Raw genomic sequence first — 5,911 nt, forward strand, 5'->3', positions numbered from 1 at the left:
CAACACCCTCTGAAAGACTCTGTTAAAGGACTGCAGTAATAAAACACCCTCTGACAGACTCTGTAAAGGACTGCAGTAATACAAACACCTCTAAAGACTCTGTTAAAGGACTGCAGTAATAAAACACCAAAAAGAGTATGACATTGTTGCCGCCCGTAGCATTGAATACAAGGGAAGCCAGCGAGCATTTAGCCTCCCTTGATAAAACGTTTTTTTAAATAAAATAATAGCCAATCCGTGTTGAGCTGAACTGAGTGAGCTCACCTGTGAATGGTCCTGGCGTACCAACAAAAAAAAGTGTAAAGGGAAGTCAGCTTGGATTTGGCTTCACACCAATCATATCACATCAAAAGCCAGACGTCATTGACAGAAGGAACTTGAATTGTGTTGTTGTTCTCCGGTGGCTAGCTAACTAAAATTGTCCCTTTCCTAAATTAGCCACGGATTGTGCCCCTTGTCTGAGAGGATGGATGTTCAATGTGTAGCTACAGTAGATGTAGTAGGCTAATTTTAACTAGCTGGCTCATCGTTGCCCATGAAAGGAAGTTAGGCAAGCGAGCAAGAATTTTATCCAGGTAGCCTAGGACAACAAAAACTAAAAGGGTGTACTGTCTGACAGAGTGATAGACAATTTCATCAACATGAAAGAGAGGAGGACAGCATTGGTGTTTCTCTACAAGTTGGGTGAGTCAACATGTTTTCTCTACTTGCACACACTCACACCATAGACATCTACATCATACTTAGCTTATGGTGATTGGACTAAATCGTTTTTGGTATCTTTGAGTTGTTATTGTAAACTAAACAGAGGTGATTTGATAATTTTGAAATGTTGACGTTGAAATGGTGCTGGAATAGTGGAGGCAGCTCCTGTTTTCTTTGTGACTTGCAGTAACTCTCTGTGGTTCTAAATTCAATAGTTGTTTAGTGGTCTGAWAATGTCGGAAACATTAACTTGTCTGTTACATTGAATATGCTTTGTGGACTTCACCGGATAGATGTTGGTCACCGGTTTTGTGATGAAACAAGGGTGTGGTTAAATTTCCCCGGTGATTTTACCCACACACCCCTACTGCACAACTCTCACTTCTAAGATAGGAAGTGTCAGTTCACTTGCTCTCTCTCATTTCAAAATCTCTTTGTACAAACCTTTCAGCTCCGCCAGAGAAAGTGGAAAGAAAGAGTGAAAGGAACATGGTGGGAAAGATTGGAAAGATAGTGTTCTCTGGCAGTTCTGTAGAAAGGAGAAGCAGAACGAGTGACAGAATACATTCCACCTCCATACACACTGAATGTAGCAGTGAACTATGGTTAACTGCTGAAACAAAAAATGTGATTATTTTTCCTAGTGAAGGTTTCCATCCTTCACCTATCTCTATCCATCTCTTAGCTCTTTATTGTGTTCCTGTGTGTTTAGTTTGTGTGTATTCTGTGTGTTCTGTGTGTTTGATGTGTATTATTTTGTGTTCAGTGTGTTCCTGTGTGTTTATATATTGTGTTCCTGTGTGTTTTCAGTGTGTGTGTGTAAAACATTGTAGGTGTTAAGGCGGCTTGGCATTTTAGGTGTTAGATGTCGCTGTACGTAATGTCAATTATGAGTGGTAGTTGCATGTCATTTGTGATCGGTTTTGTTGTGTGTTAGTTGGGTCTGTCGGTTTGGTGTTGTGCAATTAAGTTTCCAGCCTGCGATTCGGATTGTGTGTGATGTTGTTTTGTGTCTATATCCTTGTGTTTGTGGCTTGGGGAGCAGGAATTTCAAGGAAGTGAGTTTGTGTTTATCATAACATGTAGCGCAACCACCCATAACACAGGGTACAACTTGTTGGGACAAGACAAGAAACACAGGGCTAAGAAGGCTAGAGACAAGCCACATTAATAATAACGAAATCAGCACAACTGTCAGTAAGAGTTCCCAGTTGATTGAGCATTTCTGAATGGAAGATAAAAAGTTCCAGGTATGTGAGTTTGTTGTAGTTTATGCAGCTCGTTCAAATCGCTAGCTGAGCGACTGAAAACACAGTGTCGGACTGGTACAGGCTGCCCTCGAGAACGATGAGCCGTTTAGACGAGATGGATAGAGTTTTCGTGGGTTTAATACAAGGAGAGCGGAAGGCGGTAACAGCCCAGGATCGAGACGTGTGAGCACGTGAATGGCGGAACGGCGAGAGATGAGTTTGTGTTGTTAGCAGGCCGTGGGTGTCCTGTGGGGACGGATGAGACGGGAGATAGCTGAGACTCACTAAATACATAGCGAGTATAGTAGATTTATATATGTCTACGATTGCTGAGGTAGATTCTGGTGCTCTGCCCCGCCAACCATCATGCGGGTATCAGCTACAGGCAGCAACTTATAGACTCTGCATGAAGTTTTGTCTGCTATTTACTCAGCACAGGTAGCGGCCCCTGCAGAGTAAATCTGGGTCCCAACTAATCAAAGTTACAAGTGGTCCGAATCATTGACGCTAATAATGATGGGTTTCTAATTACGAGGGACCCAGATACCACAAATACAAATTCATCTAGAGCACTCACTTGTACTAGATTCAACTCAACACAACAAAAATTATACATGAGTTTTGTTGTTAATCCACAGGATCCTTGGCTACTAGCCACTACTACAGCAAACCGTAGAGTAATTAAACTCAATAAGAGCTCTTGTGAATGTTTGAGAGAAACAGGGGCAACGAACTCGGCCCGTGCTTCGCAACCAACAGTAGACATAAAATTACGATCATTGTTAGTTATGGCCAATTGTTGGTGATATTACCAAGGAACATAATAACTTTGCAACTCCAGTTATAACGAACACTTCGGCCCACGCTCTTATGGTGTGACGGCTCTAAGTCGGATGTCGCGACGCTTTCTGTGTTCTATAACCGGACCTCCGCCTCACCTACCGTCAGCCAATCATGAGTTTGTGTTTATATCAGGACTCCCGCCCTCACCTACTCGTCAGCCAATCATGAGTTGTGTCTATACAGGACCTCCCGCCCTCACCTACGTCAGCAAACATGAGTTTGTGTTTATACAGGACCCCGCCTCACCACTGCACCAACTATTGTTACGACTGCTCCCAGTCAGCAATCATGAGTTTGTGTTATCAGGACCTACACCGGCCTACTCTACGCAGCCAAATCATGAGGTTTGTGTTTATCAGGACCTCCCGCCCTCACCTACCGTCAGCCAATCATGAGTTGGTTTATACATGGACCTCCCGCCTCACCTATCCGTCAGCCCATCATGAGTTTGTGTTATACAGGACATCCCTGCTCACTACCTCAGCCTATGAGTTGGTTCATCGCCCTACTACCGTCACCAATCGATGCTTTGTGTTTAATACAGGACCTCCCGCCCTCACCTACGTCAGCCAATCATGGAGTTTTTGTGTTTATACGCGCTCCGCTCACCTGTAGCATCATGTGTTATACGGCCCTCACCTACCCCAGCAGACAATCATGAGTTTGTGTCTTAGCTCGCCCATCTACAGCAATCGTGTACACCCCGCCCCACTCGCCCGCAGCCATCAGTTTTTTATCAGGACTCCGGCTACCTACCTAATCATTTGTGACCTCGCTCAACCAGCCAATCTGAGTTGTTACATGACTGGGACTACCTCGAATCATGAGTTTTTTATACGAAACTCCCTCACCTCGCAATATGTGTTTTTACAGCCTTGCTACTATACCGAGCAATCATGGTTTTCGGACCGGTACCCCGTCGCATTGGTTGTAAGACCGCCCTCACTATGCCACATCATGCATGAGAGCAATGGGCTCCAGTTACATGAGACGTACGGCGTGCGTACAATTGTTTGGCTCTGCATGGCTCCCGGAGAGTTCACAGTTGCATCCACGAAGCCTTCGATACCACATTTTCGGATCAAGTATAATTTGGCTTTACACCCACAAACCCAACCCCAGTGGCGTTTTTCATGGATGCCAAAGGGACACAGGCTTCCAAAAAAAGAAATACTAAAAAATAAGTAAAAACCATTAAATAATGTATCTTTCATCTGCTCGTTGTTTCACACATTCCCTCCTTCAATTCGCAAAGAGGCTGCATGTATCTCACCGGAGAAGCATACGAGCCAGCGAAACAGCGCCCTCTGTCTCTGTAATGTGTAGCCCATCTATCTGATGCTGTCTGGTCAAAAAGAGTATGAACATTGTTGCCGCCCGTAGCATTGAAATACAAGGGAAGCCAGCGAGCATTTCAGCCTCCTTGATAAAACGTTTTTTTAAATAAAAATAATGCCAATCGTGTTGAGCTGAACTGAGTGAGCTCACCTGTGAATGGTCCTGGCGTACCAACAAAAAAAAGTGTAAAGGGAATCAGCTTGGATTTGGCTTCACACCAATCATATCACATCAAAAGCCAGACGTCATTGACAGAAGGAACTTGAATTGTGTTGTTGTTCTCCGGTGGCTAGCTAACTAAAATTGTCCCTTTCCTAAATTAGCCACGGATTGTGCCCCTTGTCTGAGAGGATGGATGTTCAATGTGTAGCTACAGTAGATGTAGTAGGCTAATTTTAACTAGCTGGCTCATCGTTGCCCATGAAAGGAAGTTAGGCAAGCGAGCAAGAATTTTATCCAGGTAGCCTAGGACAACAAAAACTAAAAGGGTGTACTGTCTGACAGAGTGATAGACAATTTCATCAACATGAAAGAGAGGAGGACAGCATTGGTGTTTCTCTACAAGTTGGGTGAGTCAACATGTTTTCTCTACTTGCACACACTCACACCATAGCATCTACATCATACTTAGCTTATGGTGATTGGACTAAATCGTTTTTGGTATCTTTGAGTTGTTATTGTAAACTAAACAGAGGTGATTTGATAATTTTGAAATGTTGACGTTGAAATGGTGCTGGAATAGTGGAGGCAGCTCCTGTTTTCTTTGTGACTTGCAGTAACTCTCTGTGGTTCTAAATTCAATAGTTGTTTAGTGGTCTGAAAATGTCGGAAACATTAACTTGTCTGTTACATTGAATATGCTTTGTGGACTTCACGGATAGATGTTGGTCACCGGTTTTGTGATGAAACAAGGGTGTGGTTAAATTTCCCCGGTGATTTTACCCACACACCCCTACTGCACAACTCTCACTTCTAAGATAGGAAGTGTCAGTTCACTTGCTCTCTCTCATTTCAAAATCTCTTTGTACAAACCTTTCAGCTCCGCCAGAGAAAGTGGAAAGAAAGAGTGAAAGGAACATGGTGGGAAAGATTGGAAAGATAGTGTTCTCTGGCAGTTCTGTAGAAAGGAGAAGCAGAACGAGTGACAGAATACATTCCACCTCCATACACACTGAATGTAGCAGTGAACTATGGTTAACTGCTGAAACAAAAATGTGATTATTTTTCCTAGTGAAGGTTTCCATCCTTCACCTATCTCTATCCATCTCTTAGCTCTTTATCTTTCTCTCTTCACCAATCTGTGGTGTATCCTGCCCTCTACTGGCTGCTGGCTGGATGGATGGATGGAGTGAGTGAGTGAAGTGAGTGAGTGAGTGAGTGAGTGAGTGAGTGAGTGAGTGGTGAGTGAGTGACAACCGACAGTGTTTTTGAGTGTCTCACCTGAAATCTGTCTGGCTGACGAAGAGCTGCAGGTTCAGATAATCAGGTCTGTTTTCATGCCACAAGCTAGAGAGAGAGAGAGAGAGAGAGAGAGAAGAGAGAGAGAGAGAGAGAGAGAGAGAGAGAGAGAGAGAGAGAGAGAGAGAGAGAGAGAGAGAGAGAGAGAGAGAGAGAGAGAGAGAGAGAGAGAGAGAGAGAGAGAGAGAGAGAGAGAGAGAGAGAGAGAGAGAGAGAGGAGATGGACGGAGAGAGAGAGAGAGTAGAGAGGTAGTAGAGAGAGAAGAGCGAGAGAGAGAGAAGAGAGAGGAAAGAGAGAGAAAGAGAGAGAGAGGAGA

The 5,911-nt window shown here is 43.9% G+C and overlaps 1 long non-coding RNA gene across 3 annotated transcripts in view; it reads right to left on the bottom strand.

Moving 5' to 3' along the window:
- Positions 1–5,642, bottom strand: part of LOC112073730 (uncharacterized) — a 24,962-nt gene extending 19,320 nt beyond the window's left edge. For 2 of the 3 annotated variants that reach the window (XR_011476645.1, XR_002894605.1), the window contains exon 1: positions 5,577–5,640. This is a non-coding gene — a long non-coding RNA (uncharacterized lncRNA). Of the gene's footprint in view, positions 1–5,576 lie in introns of all 3 variants that reach the window. The other variant, XR_011476646.1, reaches the window with a different exon arrangement.
- Between the last annotated feature and the right edge of the window lie 269 nt (positions 5,643–5,911).

The sequence above is a fragment of the Salvelinus sp. IW2-2015 genome, unplaced genomic scaffold (assembly GCF_002910315.2).
Source record: "Salvelinus sp. IW2-2015 unplaced genomic scaffold, ASM291031v2 Un_scaffold2346, whole genome shotgun sequence".
In the NCBI taxonomy this organism is placed as follows: domain Eukaryota; kingdom Metazoa; phylum Chordata; class Actinopteri; order Salmoniformes; family Salmonidae; genus Salvelinus; species Salvelinus sp. IW2-2015.